Source organism: Salvia miltiorrhiza, chromosome 4 (genome assembly GCF_028751815.1).
Source record: "Salvia miltiorrhiza cultivar Shanhuang (shh) chromosome 4, IMPLAD_Smil_shh, whole genome shotgun sequence".
NCBI classification, from domain to species: domain Eukaryota; kingdom Viridiplantae; phylum Streptophyta; class Magnoliopsida; order Lamiales; family Lamiaceae; genus Salvia; species Salvia miltiorrhiza.
The window spans coordinates 13,343,355-13,363,144 of record NC_080390.1 but is presented as its reverse complement, the minus strand read 5'-3'; the positions used below and the strand labels follow the sequence as shown (position 1 = coordinate 13,363,144).

The 19,790-nt window shown below is 40.1% G+C and overlaps 1 protein-coding gene and 1 long non-coding RNA gene across 2 annotated transcripts in view; one reads left to right on the top strand and one right to left on the bottom strand.

Annotated features, from left to right (window-relative positions):
- Positions 1 to 19,790, bottom strand: part of LOC131023031 (protein ROOT HAIR DEFECTIVE 3 homolog 2-like) — a 79,979-nt gene that overhangs the window by 29,727 nt on the left and 30,462 nt on the right. The gene's annotated exons all lie outside the window — the stretch shown is intronic.
- On the top strand, positions 18,200 to 19,129 carry LOC131023658 (uncharacterized). Its single transcript, XR_009101454.1, has 2 exons — positions 18,200 to 18,283; positions 18,876 to 19,129. It is a non-coding gene; the product is annotated as an uncharacterized LOC131023658 (long non-coding RNA).

The following is a 19,790-nucleotide window of genomic DNA, read 5'->3' as shown; positions in this document are numbered from 1 at the left end:
GTAATAATATATTTTACGACTGCTCCCATAACTCGTGTTTTCTTTCAAATACTCTTCTTGATTATGCCATCCTAGTTACCTAGACATTCCTAACTCTTGTCGGATGTGGTAGGAACTAGGATGTGATGAATAAAAATGTCTGATCTTGAACAAGACGAGCTCAAGTAATGGAATGATTCCATAATAGCCAGTGCTATCTCAAGGATAATGAAGAAGTTACAATCAAAGGAAGATCAAAAGCTAGAACAGAAACTAAGATAAAAACTGAGATATAATATGATGGGAGTAAATCAATACTGGAAGTAGAAGCAATCCACTAGGTGGAAAATGAATAAATTGTCCACTGTTAAATCAAGGGGTAAGGATTTCCAATACAAACGACTCAGGCTCGAACACAGTGGATCTGGAAAAATTTCTCAATAGCAAATAGTTCATCTCATGTAGGAGTTCAAATGGATGCAGAAAAATTTAAAAATGACCAAGCGGGATAGGAACTCAATAAGTCTACTCTCATTATTACTCTTAGCGATGTTAAACGCGGTCCCGGTGAAAATACCTCTATTACGAAGTACAATTGGTCAATAGTATCTATGCATCCCATGAGGTCTCCATAATACGTTCGCCCTATTAGGCTCGTGTCTATAAATCGCGATGAAATCTCTAAATTCTCATCTCAGTTCTCTATATCTCAACTCAATTCTATATTTCTCATATAGAATTCTCATAGTTCTCGTTATCTCTATCGTTTATCTAACATCATGCATCAAATTATCAATCTCAAAACTACGATGTGACATAAAGCTTTCTAGTCATCACTGTCATCTCTATATCATAGGAAAAATTGCCTCTCTTTTGAGGTCTTACACAAAAGCGAAGGTTCTCTGTGTACAAAACGCCCTATACTATAATGATGCTCTCGCTATGCAAACATCATAGGGACTAAGCGTCATATATGTTCTATACTATGCTTCTAGCTATGTACATCGGCTATGCATTACTACTATATATATATTCATATACATCTCTAGATAGTCTTGGTCGTCATCTATCAATCTCCCATCTCGTCGTCACCTGATATCCTACTCCTAACATCATCAGTCGGAGCATCCTCACTCGGCTCCGACTCTTCCTCCTCACACTTGTCTATGATCCGAAACGCGCTATCGTCGCTCGGCTCATCCTCGACATCAGTATCATACATCGGATAGTAAACCGGCACCTCGGGAATAGAAACCCATGTCTCGGTGCTGTCGTCCGCAACTTGATGCCATAAAGGCTGGGTTCGCCCGCGTCCAACTGTCATATCCGGAGTCTCCTCGTCCGGATCCTCCTCATCGCCGTCTGACCTCGCAGGTCGAGATCCTCCCTCTTGGGCGCCTCGATAAGGTGCATAGTGGAGCTGGTGCGTGTAAGGCTGTAAAGCCAAAACATCGGAATCTAGTACTGGGGCAACTCTCGAATCGGATGGCCCCGATACTCGCTGAATCAGAGGCTCTGTAAAACCAATCGGCGGTGCTGACCTGATAGGTAGCACTGGTAACGGTGCCGTCACCGGGGTCAACTCCCATAATGGTAAGTCGGCACTAGGATATGTGATCATCGCCAAATACGAAAACGGATCGTGCTCCACAACCGGTGAATACGTCTCGAAAACTATCGGATCTGAAACAGTCTGCTCAGGTATAATCGGCATCGGCTCACTACGGGGTGGTGGTGCAACCGGGTAAGGCTCATCTGGCAGTGGGGGTACAACCACTAACTCTCCACCCTGGACTGGCCCAGCGGGCACTTCGTACGGCGGTGCAGGGGAATCGCCGAATGCAAAATAACGATGGCCGAGCGTCGCGATTAAACCGCTAATGTCACCATACCTCACTCTTCCCAACCATGTAGTGCCCACGAGTAAGGGGGACTAAAATTGTCGCCCAAACTCCCCCTGTGGGTGGTAATCGCGGAATCAGAAGGTCGATAGCTTCCGCTCCGTCGATTCCATAGGGAATAACCCTCTACCTGCGTCGATGGTAATGCGCTAGAAACTCTCCTAGCGTATTGTCCTTATCTGGCTCATACTCTCTAAACCAGCGTTTCGTTGCTTCTTCAACAATACGCTGCATCTCTCTCTCATTTGGTCCGGTGGAGCAACGGCTATACTAGCCTCAACATGACTCCCAAATATTCCTCAACTCATGGTTCTCATCATGCTCAGATAGTTCCGCCATCAAACATCACATAACTCATTAGTGAGTCAACTCAAAACTCAGCATGAAAGCGGAAAAGAAAACATCAAAAGCTCTTACCTCGATAAGTCGAAGGAGATGGGGTGCTGGGGTTCTGTTTCGACCGACTCTCAAACCAGTCTAAGAACTCAAATTAAACTAGTACTCAACTCATAAATAAGAGCAAATAAAAGCTCAACTCAATCAAGCATTTAACTCAGAGCAGACGACCTGCTCTGATACCACTCTGTCGCAGCCCGATTCCGACACTAGTAATAGCGGGGATCGAGTATCGATACGACTATTTTAAAGGAATAAAAGACAAGATGTATAGGTCAAACATCAAGCGGAAGCTCACATCAAAAGGTGTTAAGGAAATCATCATAAATGAATCCAAGGGTAAAATCGTCAACATCGTTATATCTTTTTGATTATCAGGAATTTCACGAACAAAAACAAAACGGGTATAGCTCATTTTTCATAATGAAGAATAATATGCAGAGTATCGCAGCAAAAGGCGAATTCGATTATATGTATGAAGACATATAACCGTGAGTGTATTGCTTGATTTTCAAAGGAAATTAAGTATCTTAAACATCAAACTCTATTTAACATAACTTCATATCAAAACTCTATCGACAAAACAGACATACGATAGAGAAAGAAAACGTCAACCCGAAACATTCTCCACCAGCACCGCACCATACTCCCCCTCCGCTTATCCTGCACGTTTAGAAATACATGCAGGGCATGAGTACATAAATACTCAGTGGACATATCGCCGAAAAACAAAGCTGCTCATAGAGCTATAAATTGAACTTGCCACAATTCAGCAATACACAGGAATTATATCTTAAAAGAACCTGTGCAAGCAGTTTTAACCCTAAACATCATAATTAAGTGTCTGCAGACAAGTACTCGACATGTATGTACCACATCTACAACTCATCATTCTAATTAAGGTACTGAGAAGTAGGCCTCCCTCTCAAGTACCGTGACCGGCCGACCCGAAGACGGCTCACAGTCACCTCTGTGCACAAAATCCCGCTTGTGGCAGGACCGAATTCGTCTCATCTCATCAGTAGAGGGTAAACATACAAGCTCAACATAAAAAATTGGCAAGTCAAACAGTTCTCAAACATCATTTATCTCAAAAACATTTGTTAATCTCATAACATCATCAAATCATTTAGAAAGCTCATATGATAAACATATACTCAAAATATTGCCCACCTGAAGACCTTACTCAAAATCTCCCGTCAAAGTGGAGTTACTTACTTCCTTGCTCTTCTCGTGTCTTCAGGGATCATCATCATCATCGAAAGTTCATGTCATAAAATGAATCTCGATTAGAACTCATTGACTAATTCTCAGGCCTTATCTCATACTCTATCTCATATTCTATCTCTTTACTCAACTCTATATAAACTCTCCACTCATCTCACATCCTTAAGTTCAAGGATAGGTTTCAAGAAAATCATGGCTCTAAGTCTCGATTTATTTCTCATATAAGGTTCGTCTAATCTCATTCAAACACATAGGTAACACAATCACATAAGGCACATAAGAAATCACAAACAAACATCATCAAAACATGCTCTGTTTTTACACTTGACTCAACTTCAAAATTTAAACTGTTCTGACTCCGACATCTCCTGGACTCGAGACTCATACCTAAAGAAAGATCTTCGAGTCTAGTTTCATTTTAAAAAAAAACGTAGAGTCGAAAACTCCAAGTGGTTTGAGAGATATGACGTTTTTACCATTATCTACCATTTCTGGCAGTTTTGTGCAACCGAAGGTTACAATTTTTCAAAAATAGTAAACGTTGTCAAACTGGGCTCATCTTCGGTGAATATCTAGCTAACACAATAAGGTTGATACCATAAAAAGTTGGAAAGCTAGATCACATAGGAAGCTACTGAAACGAAAGACTCTTTCCCCTGTTTTCTGAAATTCTCGGTAATAATGTGCAGTTTAAGTTTTGCATTTTAAAGAAATATCAAACGAAGTTGAAAAGACTTGAAATTTTACCAGGGTACTCAATACTCATGTATAGACTTTCTATAAAATTTTCAAAGCTATTTGACATCGACAAACCGTCGATCACAGTAGGTCAGTAAGGCCTACGAAAATTTCTCCAAAATGTACTTAAAACTCATATATCTCAAAAACATCTCTATTTTGAATACAACAACATAATTCTCAACAACAAACTCATACCAAAACTCATTTCATCACTTCTAATCATCAATCTAAACCATCACTTAACATCATAGCATGCTCAAGAACTCATTATCAAATCAACTCAAGAACTCAAATTCGTTATCACTCATTTCTAATCATCATTTTAATCCATCAACTATCATAACTACAATCTCTAAGGCTCATTTATATACTCGAATCCTCACTCTCTTCATGATCTTCAACTTGAATTAGGAGTTGTTTTAATACTCTAATCATCTATATACATGCTCATAAAGCTTAGATATAAGTAGATTCATGTGTTTAGAGACTTACTCTTATGATCTGTATAACGAACAGTATAACTCCACTTTCTTGATTCCTAGCTCAAACCTTCGTCCAGCTTTTGTTTTATGGATATACGAGTGTTTTCAGCTTGGTTTAATCGGTGGTTATGGGATAAAAAGTAGCTTACAAAGTTTTTTTTTTTACTAGCTCATCAATGGCGTTGGATAATGACAGTCGAGAGAAAAGAGAAAAAAGAGAGAGGAGAGAGAGGAAAGGGACGTCTGTTATGGGGATGAAAGAGAAAGGTGTTATTTATATAACCCCATTTACTTAGCCATCAAGTATTGGATAATTAACACATGCTTAATTATCCACTTGCATAAAATATCTTATCCGTTAACAATGTTTATCCACTTGCTTTGACTCCTCTCTCTCAAAAGTAGGTTCTGCACTAGAGCAGAGAAATGCTCCCCAGAGGAATGCATTCTCTGTCAGGGCAGAGGAATGACTTCCCTTCTGTCTGGGCAGAGGAATGACTTCCCCTCTGTCTGGGCAGACGAATGCCTTCGCCTCTGGCATAGCAGAGGACTGACTTCCCCTCTGTCTGGGCAGACGAATGCCTTCGCCTCTGGCATAGCAGAGGACTGACTTCCCCTCTGTCTGGGCAGACGAATGCCTTCGCCTCTGGCATAGCAGAGGACTGACTTCCCCTCTGTCTGGGCAGACGAATGACTTCGCCTCTGGCATAGCAGAGGACTGACTTCCCCTCTGTCTGGGCAGACGAATGCCTTCGCCTCTGGCATAGCAGAGGACTGACTTCCCCTCTGTCTGGGCAGACGAATGCCTTCGCCTCTGGCATAGCAGAGGACTGACTTCCCCTCTGTCTGGGCAGACGAATGCCTTCGCCTCTGGCATAGCAGAGGACTGACTTCCCCTCTGGCATAGCAGAGCTCGCATCCCGAGAAGAGCTCGCAAGCCAGAGCAAAACTCCCACGCCATAGTAGAACTCCAGGGCCAAATTTTTAACTTTAACAACGTTCAACCATTATCTCTATACATTCTTATTTCCTCAATGTATTACATTCAGTAGTTCTTCATCGAAAAAAAAACAATAGCTCAAACTATTGGAAAATCTCATCTCATCATAAACTTATATATATATATATATCTCAGTAAAATATTTCTCATAAAATACTGATATGCAAAATAATAATAGTTGTATGTTATTTCCCGATTTTAAAAAAAATAATCTCGTTCTCCAAAATCTCGAAAATAATCCGTGTTAACATAACACAAAACAAATCATACTCACATCATCGTAACAAATAGTCACGTAGACAATCACTCAAACCATCTTAGATAAAACACGGATACAATTCACATCAAAGCAATCAACAATCATCTCTCAATTAGATCATCTCTCAGATCGACTCTCCCTTCTATAGGGTTTCTCACTCACTTATCTCAACTCTTTTCTTAATCAGATGTTCCTATTAACAATAGGACAATTAATCTCACAGATACCTCTGTATCCGTCATCGGGAAAAATAAATTATGCTCTTCTCTCAATTCAATCAGCATCTCTATCTTTATCATTGATTCTATCAGACTCATATCTCTATCTAGAAGAATAACTCATCTCATCAAAAAAGTGTAACTCTAATGCTCAATATTTCTATTTATCATCATAACTCCATCTCATTATAATCTCATATCTCAGTACCGTAGTACTCTTTGTAGTGTCTCGACACTACTACTACTCATAAAAGTACGGGGTGTTACATCCTACCCCCCTAAAAAAAAATTTCGTCCCGAAATTTGAGTTATTCACTTTCGGGAAAAAGCTCGGGATATTTTTCTTTCATCTTCTCTTCAAGTTTCCATGTTGCTCTATCTTGCCATGATGTCTCCATTGGATGTTTTCCAAAGGAATTGACTTGTTTCTCAGTTGCTGGATCTTCCGATCCAGAATAACATCGGGCCTCTCTTCGTAGCTCAAGTCCGGCTCTAGGGACACTTCTTCTTGATGAATGACGTGTCATGGATCAAACACGTATTAATTAAATGTGAAACATGGAAAACTGTTATGAACGTTCGCGAAGCTCGGAGGCAACGCAAGTCTATAGGCAATAGGGCCTACTTTCTCAAGTATATTGTAGGGTCTAATACATATCTCAGTTTGAGTTTTCCTCTAACTCCAAAACTGATGTACTCCTCTGGGTGGGGAAACTTTAAGAAAGACTTTGTCTCCTACATCAAAATGAATCTCTGTTCGCCTAGTGTCTGCACAAGACTTTTGGCGATCTTGTGCTTCGTTAACTCTCTGTTGAATCTGTCGCACAATGGCGATTATTCTTAAATAGGCTTCTGATCCAAGCACTATTTCTCTCCCCAACGTCATCCCAAATAAAGCGGGGGATCTATATTTTCGTCCATACAAGGCTTCGTATGGAGCCATGTTAATAGTTGATTGAAAACTATTATTATAAACAAACTCGATCAGGGGCAAAACTTGCTCCCATTGACTTCCTCTATCTAACACAACAGTTCTAATCATGTCTTCTAAAACTTGTATAGTCCTTTCGGACTGTCCATCCGTCTGCAGGATGAAAGGCTGTACTAAACTCAGTTTAGTACCTAACTCTTTTTGACATGCTCGTCCAGAAACGTAAGTAAAATCTGGAATCTCGATCCGATTGTAATCGTCATTCGGTACTCCAGTGCAATCGCACTATCTCTCGTTTCATACCAAAATTTCATTTTTAAGTCTTGGTACATTTTCGTACCTCCTGGGTGTGCTGTATAAGGGTGTCATGAGCTTCACTCATGATTTCATTTTTCAATACTTCTCTATCAGGCACACACGTTCTTCCATCAAATAATATGGCTTTGTCTGTCGTTTATTGATAATTCTCCATCTTCTCGGTTCGAATCTTCATTCGTAACCTCTCTATCTTTTCATCCTCTCTTTGAGTTGTGATTATCCTTGACCGTAGGTCAGATGTAACGTTCAGTGTAGCAATCACTATTTCCGTCGTTTGAGGTGGTATCACTACCTCCAATCTCAATCTCTCGAATTCTTTGATCAAGTTTTCTTCTTGAGTAAGGAAAAATCTAACTCTCCTTGATTCTTTCTACTCAACACATCAACGACATCGTTAGCTCTTTCGGGGTGATAATTTATCCTGCAATCGTAATCTTTCACCAACTCTATCCATCTTCTCTGTCACATGTCTTGATCTTTTTGCTCAAAGAAGTATTTGAGACTTTTTGTGATCGGTGTTTATCACACACCATACTCCATAAAGATGGTGTCTCCAGATCTTCAAAGCATGCACTACGGCTGCTAACTCTAAATCATGCGTCGGATAATTCATCTCATGTGGCTTGAGTTGCCGTGAGGCACTTGCAATAACTCTTCCATCATGCATCAGTACACATCTTAGTCCATTCTTTAATGCGTCTGTATAGACTGCATACTCTTTGTTCACCTTTGGAACAACTAAAACTGGGGCAGTGGTAATTCTCTTCTTCAGCTCTGAAAAACTCAACTCACACTCGTTCGTCCACTCAAATTTAACTTCTTTATTTAGCAGGTGCGTCAATGGCTTAGTGATTTTCAAAAAGTCCCTCAATAAATCTTCGGTAATACCCTGCTAATCTCAGAAAACTACGGATTTCATGCGGTGTAGTCGGTGCTCTCCACTCTTGTACCGCTTGAACTTTTGTTGGGTCTACTTTGATCCCTCTCGCAGAAACGATATGGCCAAGGAAATTGATTTCTTTAAGCCAAAACTTACATTTGCTGAACTTAGCATATAGCTTTTCAGCTCTCAATCTCTCTAACACGATTCTCAACTGCTCTTCGTGCTCTCGTTTACTCTTTGAGTAAATCAGAATGTCGTCTATGAATACTAACACGAACTTGTCCATGTATTTGTGAAAGACTCGGTTCATGAGATCCATGAACACTGCAGGGGCATTCGTCAATCCAAAAGGCATGACTATGAATTCATAGTGCCCGTATCTCGTACGAAATGCCGTCTTCGAAATATCTTCCGATCTTATCTTCAGCTGATGATACCCCGTTCTTAAGTCAATCTTTGAAAAAGTGCTCGCTTTTTGGAGTTGATCGAATAAATCATCGATCCGAGATAACGGATACTTATTCTTCAATGTCACCTTATTCAACTCGCGGTAGTCAATGCATAACCTCAAACTACCGTCCCTCTTTTTTAAAAAAAAATCGGTGCTTCCCACGGGGAAACACTAGGTCGAATGAAGCCCAAATCTAGCAATTTTTGAAGTTGCAGCTTTACTCTTACAATTCTGCCGGGGCCATTCTATATGGTGCCTTTGACGTCGGTGCGGCTCCGGGCTCAAGATCAAATGTAAACTCGAGCTATCGATCTGGGGTAATCCTGGTAAAGCTTCAAATGTCTTTGTATTCTCGCATGACTGGTACGTCATCTATGTTTGTTTTGGACTCCTCACTCTGATTCAGGTATACAACATACGCAGTTGTATCCTTTCTCTGCAAAAGCTTTCGGCTTGAAGCGCCGAAATTATTGGCGGCTTTCTCATTTTCTCTCAACGCCAATAAACAAGTAGGCTCTTGGCCTAAAAAAAATGAAACGTTATTCGTCTCTCCTTGCATTGTATCGTCGCATGGTTCTCCTCTAACCAATCCATTCCCAAAATAATATCTATGTACCACATAGACATCATCCTTAGGTTTTTAGCCTTGAGCTTAATCGATTCTAGCTAGAATTCTAAGTCAGGACATACGAGTGAGACCATAGTGGTTATGCTAGATTTCTTCGATTCTTGTCCTGAGCCTTCTGCTCAAGCGCAGCACTTTCTGTTGATGGGATTGATTCGCCTGCGGGGCTGGCGGCTGCCTTCCTTACTGACGTGGTTGATAGGCAAGCTGCTGTCGCGATGGCGGCGGTAGCGGTAGTACTCCTTCCATCGCTTTGAGCTGCGGCTGAAACTGACTCGGTCGTTCTCCGCTTCCACTTTGCTGACGATTCGGACACTAGTTGAGTAGTGCCCGTCCCCTCGACAGGTGTAGCAGGTATTTTGTCCCATTTTCTCTTTCCTTCTTGCCCTCGTCCAGAAAAAGATAGATTGAAATGTTCGAGTGCTCTTAACCGTTTTGGGGTGCTGAAGCTTAAAACACTTTCTCTGGCTACAATGCCAGTTCTATCTCCAATACTTTATTTAATGTTTCAGTACACATAACCGCACTCCGACTCGTTACATCGTCTCGTACCTCTTATCTCAAACCTGATCGAAACAATTTTGACATCTTCTTGTTCATCTCTTCTTGATATGTGGCATACCGAACCAAGTCGCAAAATTGACGTTCGTTTTCAGCTACGGTTTTATTGCCTTATCTCTTATCATCAACTCTATTTCTCTCTTCAATCGGTTTTTCTTTCTCGGCAAAAGTCTAAGGGGACATATTTCAGCCTTAGAATTAATTCCCATTGCTCACGAATCATAAGACTCTTACTCAACATCATATTATTTCCTTAGTTCTCATAACTCAACGTCAAAGACATATCTCATGTCTATCATCGTAACATTAGCTCAAAACTCTACTCAAACATAGAGACTCTCTGATCATCGTCGTATAGACATATAAGAAAATCTTCTCTTTCGAGAACTCTTACTAATTGCGGGGCATAACGGAAATAAAACATCCCGTACTACGACGACGATGCTACTTCTATACTAGTCGTCATCTCAGTCTACTATCGTGGAAAAAGTCATCTGTTCTAATCTGTCATCTCGATCTCCTTAAATCTGCTATTGCCTGTTCTGGCTTAGCATTACTTCTTCTCATCCTCGAAATGGTTAGCTTTCTACATACTTGGCTAATATATGAAAATCCATAGTCGAACAGTTGTGCTCGTCCCGTAATAATATATTTTACGACTGCTCCCATAACTCGTGTTTTCTTTCAAATACTCTTCTTGATTATGCCATCCTAGTTACCTAGACATTCCTAACTCTTGTCGGATGTGGTAGGAACTAGGATGTGATGAATAAAAATGTCTGATCTTGAACAAGACGAGCTCAAGTAATGGAATGATTCCATAATAGCCAGTGCTATCTCAAGGATAATGAAGAAGTTACAATCAAAGGAAGATCAAAAGCTAGAACAGAAACTAAGATAAAAACTGAGATATAATATGATGGGAGTAAATCAATACTGGAAGTAGAAGCAATCCACTAGGTGGAAAATGAATAAATTGTCCACTGTTAAATCAAGGGGTAAGGATTTCCAATACAAACGACTCAGGCTCGAACACAGTGGATCTGGAAAAATTTCTCAATAGCAAATAGTTCATCTCATGTAGGAGTTCAAATGGATGCAGAAAAATTTAAAAATGACCAAGCGGGATAGGAACTCAATAAGTCTACTCTCATTATTACTCTTAGCGATGTTAAACGCGGTCCCGGTGAAAATACCTCTATTACGAAGTACAATTGGTCAATAGTATCTATGCATCCCATGAGGTCTCCATAATACGTTCGCCCTATTAGGCTCGTGTCTATAAATCGCGATGAAATCTCTAAATTCTCATCTCAGTTCTCTATATCTCAACTCAATTCTATATTTCTCATATAGAATTCTCATAGTTCTCGTTATCTCTATCGTTTATCTAACATCATGCATCAAATTATCAATCTCAAAACTACGATGTGACATAAAGCTTTCTAGTCATCACTGTCATCTCTATATCATAGGAAAAATTGCCTCTCTTTTGAGGTCTTACACAAAAGCGAAGGTTCTCTGTGTACAAAACGCCCTATACTATAATGATGCTCTCGCTATGCAAGCATCATAGGGACTAAGCGTCATATATGTTCTATACTATGCTTCTAGCTATGTACATCGGCTATGCATTACTACTATATATATATTCATATACATCTCTAGATAGTCTTGGTCGTCATCTATCAATCTCCCATCTCGTCGTCACCTGATATCCTACTCCTAACATCATCAGTCGGAGCATCCTCACTCGGCTCCGACTCTTCCTCCTCACACTTGTCTATGATCCGAAACGCGCTATCGTCGCTCGGCTCATCCTCGACATCAGTATCATACATCGGATAGTAAACCGGCACCTCGGGAATAGAAACCCATGTCTCGGTGCTGTCGTCCGCAACTTGATGCCATAAAGGCTGGGTTCGCCCGCGTCCAACTGTCATATCCGGAGTCTCCTCGTCCGGATCCTCCTCATCGCCGTCTGACCTCGCAGGTCGAGATCCTCCCTCTTGGGCGCCTCGATAAGGTGCATAGTGGAGCTGGTGCGTGTAAGGCTGTAAAGCCAAAACATCGGAATCTAGTACTGGGGCAACTCTCGAATCGGATGGCCCCGATACTCGCTGAATCAGAGGCTCTGTAAAACCAATCGGCGGTGCTGACCTGATAGGTAGCACTGGTAACGGTGCCGTCACCGGGGTCAACTCCCATAATGGTAAGTCGGCACTAGGATATGTGATCATCGCCAAATACGAAAACGGATCGTGCTCCACAACCGGTGAATACGTCTCGAAAACTATCGGATCTGAAACAGTTTGCTCAGGTATAATCGGCATCGGCTCACTACGGGGTGGTGGTGCAACCGAGTAAGGCTCATCTGGCAGTGGGGGTACAACCACTAACTCTCCACCCTGGACTGGCCCAGCGGGCACTTCGTACGGCGGTGCAGGGGAATCGCCAAATGCAAAATAACGATGGCCGAGCGTCGCGATTAAACCGCTAATGTCACCATACCTCACTCTTCCCAACCATGTAGTGCCCACGAGTAAGGGGGACTAAAATTGTCGCCCAAACTCCCCCTGTGGGTGGTAATCGCGGAATCAGAAGGTCGATAGCTTCTGCTCCGTCGATTCCATAGGGAATAACCCTCTACCTGCGTCGATGGTAATGCGCTAGAAACTCTCCTAGCGTATTGTCCTTATCTGGCTCATACTCTCTAAACCAGCGTTTCGTTGCTTCTTCAACATTACGCTGCATTCTGAAAACAAAAACATCGTGTTTCTCAAAAGTGGATACGAAACTTACTTGGTATTCCACCTCAATCATCAACATACTCTCTCTTATTTGGTCCGGTGGAGCAACGACTATACTAGCCTCAACATGACTCCCAAATATTCCTCAACTCATGGTTCTCATCATGCTCAGATAGTTCCGCCATCCAACATCACATAACTCATTAGTGGGTCAACTCAAAACTTAGCATGAAAGCGGAAAAGAAAACATCAAAAGCTCTTACCTCGATAAGTCGGAGGAGATGGGGTGCTGGGGTTCTGTTTTGACTGACTCTCAAACCAGTCTAAGAACTCAAATTAGACTAGTACTCAACTCATAAATAAGAGCAAATAAAAGCTCAACTCAATCAAGCATTTAACTCAGAGCAGACGACCTGCTCTGATACCACTCTGTCGCAGCCCGATTCCGACACTAGTAATAGCGGGGATCGAGTATCGATACGACTATTTTAAAGGAATAAAAGACAAGATGTATAGGTCAAACATCAAGCGGAAGCTCACATCAAAAGGTGTTAAGGAAATCATCATAAATGAATCCAAGGGTAAAATCGTCAACATCGTTATATCTTTTTGATTATCAGGAATTTCACGAACAAAAACAAAACGGGTATAGCTCATTTTTCATAATGAAGAATAATATGCAGAGTATCGCAGCAAAAGGCGATTCGATTATATGTATGAAGACATATAACCGTGAGTGTATTGCTTGATTTTCAAAGGAAATTAAGTATCTTAAACATCAAACTCTATTTAACATAACTTCATATCAAAACTCTATCGACAAAACAGACATACGATAGAGAAAGAAAACGTCAACCCGAAACATTCTCCACCAGCACCGCACCATACTCCCCCTCCGCTTATCCTGCACGTTTAGAAATACATGCAGGGCGTGAGTACATAAATACTCAGTGGACATATCGCCGAAAAACAAAGCTTCTCATAGAGCTATAAATTGAACTTGCCACAATTCAGCAATACACAGGAATTATATCTTAAAAGAGCCTGTGCAAGCAGTTTTAACCATAAACATCATAATTAAGTGTCTGCAGACAAGTACTCGACATGTATGTACCGCATCTACAACTCATCATTATAATTAAGGTACTGAGAAGTAGGCCTCCCTCTCAAGTACCGTGACCGGCCGACCCGAAGACGGCTCACAGTCACCTCTGTGCACAAAATCCCGCTTGTGGCAGGACCGAATTCGTCTCATCTCATCAGTAGAGGGTAAACATACAAGCTCAACATCAAAAATTGGCAAGTCAAACAGTTCTCAAACATCATTTATCTCAAAAACATTTGTTAATCTCATAACATCATCAAATCATTTAGAAAGCTCATATGATAAACATATACTCAAAATATTGCCCACCTGAAGACCTTACTCAAAATCTCCCGTCAAAGTGGAGTTACTTACTTCCTTGCTCTTCTCGTGTCTTCAGGGATCATCATCATCATCGAAAGTTCATGTCATAAAATGAATCTCGATTAGAACTCATTGACTAATTCTCAGGCCTTATCTCATACTCTATCTCATATTCTATCTCTTTACTCAACTCTATATAAACTCTCCACTCATCTCACATCCTTAAGTTCAAGGATAGGTTTCAAGAAAATCATGGCTCTAAGTCTCGATTTATTTCTCATATAAGGTTCGTCTAATCTCATTCAAACACATAGGTAACACAATCACATAAGGCACATAAGAAATCACAAACAAACATCATCAAAACATGCTCTGTTTTTACACTGACTCAACTTCAAAATTTAAACTGTTCTGACTCCGACATCTCCTGGACTCGAGACTCATACCTAAAGAAAGATCTTCGAGTCTAGTTTCATTTAAAAAAAAACGTAGAGTCGAAAACTCCAAGTGGTTTGAGAGATATGACGTTTTTACCATTATCTACCATTTCTGGCAGTTTTGTGCAACCGAAGGTTACAATTTTTCAACAAATAGTAAACGTTGTCAAACTGGGCTCATCTTCGGTGGATATCTAGCTAACACAATAAGGTTGATATCATAAAAAGTTGGAAAGCAAGATCACATAGGAAGCTACTGAAACGAAAGACTCTTTCCCCTGTTCTCTGAAATTCTTGGTAGTAATGTGCAGTTTAGGTTTTGTATTTTAAAGAAATATCAAACGATGTTGAAATGGCTTACAATTTTATCAGGGTACTCAAGACTCATGTAGGGACTTTCTATAAAATTTTCAAAGCTATTAGACATCGACAAACCATCGATCACAGTAGGTCAGTAGGCCTACGAAAATTCTCCAATTTGTACTTAAAACTCATATATCTCAAAAACATCTCTATCTTGAATACAACAACATAATTCTCAACAACAAACTCATACCAAAACTCATTTCATCACTTCTAATCATCAATCTAAACCATCACTTAACATCTTAGCATGCTCAAGAACTCATATAACCACTCAAATTTTCAAATCAACTCAAGAACTCAAATTCGTTATCACTCATTTCTAATCATCATTTTAATCCATCAACTATCATAACTACAATCTCTAAGGCTCATTTATATACTCGAATCCTCACTCTCTTCATGATCTTCAACTTGAATTAGGAGTTGTTTTAATACTCTAATCATCTATATACATGCTCATAAAGCTTAGATATAAGTAGATTCATGTGTTTAGAGACTTACTCTTATGATCTGTATAACGAACAGTATAACTCCACTTTCTTGATTCCTAGCTCAAACCTTCGTCCAGCTTTTGTTTTATGGATATACGAGTGTTTTCAGCTTGGTTTAATCGGTGGTTATGGGATAAAAAGTAGCTTACAAAGTTTTTTTTTTTTACTAGCTCATCAATGGCGTTGGATAATGACAGTCGAGAGAAAAGAGAAAAAAGAGAGAGGAGAGAGAGGAAAGGGACGTCTGTTATGGGGATGAAAGAGAAAGGTGTTATTTATATAACCCCATTTACTTAGCCATCAAGTATTGGATAATTAACACATGCTTAATTATCCACTTGCATAAAATATCTTATCCGTTAACAATGTTTATCCACTTGCTTTGACTCCTCTCTCTCAAAAGTAGGTTCTGCACTAGAGCAGAGAAATGCTCCCCAGAGGAATGCATTCTCTGTCAGGGCAGAGGAATGACTTCCCTTCTGTCTGGGCAGAGGAATGACTTCCCCTCTGTCTGGGCAGACGAATGCCTTCGCCTCTGGCATAGCAGAGGACTGACTTCCCCTCTGTCTGGGCAGACGAATGCCTTCGCCTCTGGCATAGCAGAGGACTGACTTCCCCTCTGTCTGGGCAGACGAATGCCTTCGCCTCTGGCATAGCAGAGGACTGACTTCCCCTCTGTCTGGGCAGACGAATGACTTCGCCTCTGGCATAGCAGAGGACTGACTTCCCCTCTGTCTGGGCAGACGAATGCCTTCGCCTCTGGCATAGCAGAGGACTGACTTCCCCTCTGTCTGGGCAGACGAATGCCTTCGCCTCTGGCATAGCAGAGGACTGACTTCCCCTCTGTCTGGGCAGACGAATGCCTTCGCCTCTGGCATAGCAGAGGACTGACTTCCCCTCTGGCATAGCAGAGCTCGCATCCCGAGAAGAGCTCGCAAGCCAGAGCAAAACTCCCACGCCATAGTAGAACTCCAGGGCCAAATTTTTAACTTTAACAACGTTCAACCATTATCTCTATACATTCTTATTTCCTCAATGTATTACATTCAGTAGTTCTTCATCGAAAAAAAAACAATAGCTCAAACTATTGGAAAATCTCATCTCATCATAAACTTATATATATATATATATATCTCAGTAAAATATTTCTCATAAAATACTGATATGCAAAATAATAATAGTTGTATGTTATTTCCCGATTTTAAAAAAAATAATCTCGTTCTCCAAAATCTCGAAAATAATCCGTGTTAACATAACACAAAACAAATCATACTCACATCATCGTAACAAATAGTCACGTAGACAATCACTCAAACCATCTTAGATAAAACACGGATACAATTCACATCAAAGCAATCAACAATCATCTCTCAATTAGATCATCTCTCAGATCGACTCTCCCTTCTATAGGGTTTCTCACTCACTTATCTCAACTCTATTCTTAATCAGATGTTCCTATTAACAATAGGACAATTAATCTCACAGATACCTCTGTATCCGTCATCGGGAAAAATAAATTATGCTCTTCTCTCAATTCAATCAGCATCTCTATCTTTATCATTGATTCTATCAGACTCATATCTCTATCTAGAAGAATAACTCATCTCATCAAAAAAGTGTAACTCTAATGCTCAATATTTCTATTTATCATCATAACTCCATCTCATTATAATCTCATATCTCAGTACCGTAGTACTCTTTGTAGTGTCTCGACACTACTACTACTCATAAAAGTACGGGGTGTTACAGAAAGAGGGAGGCAGACGGAGGAGGTCAGAGAGATGAGAGGGGGAAGGGAGGTGCTCGGCGAGGCGGCGCGCCGAAGGCGGCGCCGCACTCGACCGAGCAGAGAGAGAGCAGAGAGAGCCGAGGATAGAGAGAGAGTGAGGCTTGTGTGTGTATTTGTGTGTTATGTGTGTGTTATAGAATTAGGCCTTTGTTTGATTTGGGCTTAAGCCTCTAATGGCTGGGCCGACAATTTTTAAAGAAAAGAGAAGGAATGGGCCGAATTTTTAAGTGTACTGGGCCTTTTGATAAAAAAAAAAGAAAAGCTGATGGATTTATTTAATTTGTTTGGGCCGAATTTTGCATTAAAATCAGTGGGCCAAATTTTAAATGCTGGACAATTTATTTTAATTTCTGTTGGCCCCTTTTTGCCTTTAAATCCTGATGGGTTATTTAATTGATTGGGCCATTTTAATTATTTTTGGGCTGTAATATGAATAATAAAGCCTACGAATTTTGGCCTTATTTCTTTTAAAAAAGTTTGAGTTTTCACTAAATTATTTTAGTGAATTTAAATCTCTTGATTTAAATTTTAATATTGACGGTTGGGACTATTTATTTTAAATGAAGTCCGTTCTTTTATTTAAATTTATTGATGGACTTTAAAGGAAAATTTTTGGGAATAAGCTTGCATTTATTATAATATTTCAAGGCTTTATGAGTATGGTTTTTAAATGGGTAAAATATTTTTATTTAATATCAATGGGGTTAAAATGTCTTATTTAAATTTATGAAATCAAATAATTGTGCGGGCTTTTTATCTCTTATGTGAGCTTGTGAATTTTTAAATGATATTAAGTTTAAGGATATTGTTTTCTTTTATCTTGTTGCTATGTGATTTCCCGTAAGGTTATATGATTAGTCAAGTTTATGTGGTTTTGACTGTCTTTAATCGAACGAATTATGGATGCTAGAACCCTAAAACACTAAAAGATACCTTAGGCACGTAGAATTAGACTTTGTCTCATGACAATTTCCTCACGAACTTATCGACTCTTCATCAATGAAGGTCCGGGCGACAGAAAGTGAAGCCGAAGGAGAAGCGACTCCACGCCAGCTTTAAGAACGTTTAAGGTGGGCATTACTTTTACTATACGTATATAGAGATCCCCTGCGTGTCGTAGGCCTCTTATACGAATATATGCATGAGATGATTTTTAACTGTTAATTTCAGTTTATTATTATGCCCAAATGATAAATGACTCTTATGAAATGAAAATGGAAATGTTTATGAATGAAATGTTTATGAAATGATTGACTGCCAAAAATGTTTATGTTTTTATATGTATCCTATCTGTGTTGGTTCGCCAACTTTAAAGGAAATCCAATTGGGATCCTATGCTAGACAAAGGTCGCTAGCTAGGGTTAACGTGTACACTCATGGAGACCGCGAGTCGCTTGCGACCGGTCTTGGCGTCCGTGGTAAGGAGGCCTCCTTCTCGGCGCGTGACTGAAAGGACAGATATGGATCATATAGACTGAAAATGGGATGGCCATCCAACTTTATGAAAATGACAGAAATGTTTTAGTAAGCGCAGGTCATTTAAGAAAACCCCTGTGTGTTACTGTTATGGCAGTTCAATTTATATATGTATGCATGATGTTTTTCGGCTTATGCCACTGAGTATTTTTATACTCAGCCCTGCATATATTTCTAAATGTGCAGGTTGAGCAGGCGATGGAATGGTTTGGTGTTGAGCGGGAATTCTTTTGATGGATACGTAATGAAACCTTGAGTATGCATCTCCATATGCATAACTCACACGTTTTTCCGCTGCAAACACTCTGAATTTGTTATCGTATTATGGAACTTATTACTCTTTCACTTTGTTTAACTTTCCCTTGGGCCTGGTCGTTATGGCATAATCGTTTGTAAAATATCCAAGCAGTTGTTTATATATCACTAGTTGTTGTTATTAATGTTGGTTACTTAGCAAATCCCCTTTAATTTCCTTTTCTTATTGTTCACCCAAGTCATAACCCCGATTAACCCGTCACTGGGATAGTGGGCTGTGACAATCATATTACCTCTATAACATTTATATATCTTAGTGGAAAATCTCTTTTTGTATTTAACATCATAATATGAAAGCATAAAACAAAACTCTTATTTATAAAAGACCCTCGGGTCATCATCATATATATATGAAAATTGCCTCTTACGAGGACTTTTATAAAATGGGATATATACAGCAAAAAGTCCCTAATACATACTATGACGCTCCATCAAAACGGTCGTCATACGTACTAGGCATCTATATATGTCAGATACTGAAGATACTGATATACTCACTATACTATGCATCTCTAACTATATACATCTATCTTCATATAAGCATCTCCAACCCATCATCATATGTAGCTACCCTCACTCAGACCCATCCAGTCCCACCGAAAGCATCTCCGGATACTCTACTTCCCGCATCATCTACTGTCATATCCTCTCTGGGCTCAACCTCCTCATCCTCACTAGGCTCAGTCTCCTCACCATCATCATCATCCTCTGTCTCATCCTCCACATCTGTGTCTACCATCGGGTAACAAACAGGTGGCTCCGGAATAGGCTCCCATACATCGACTC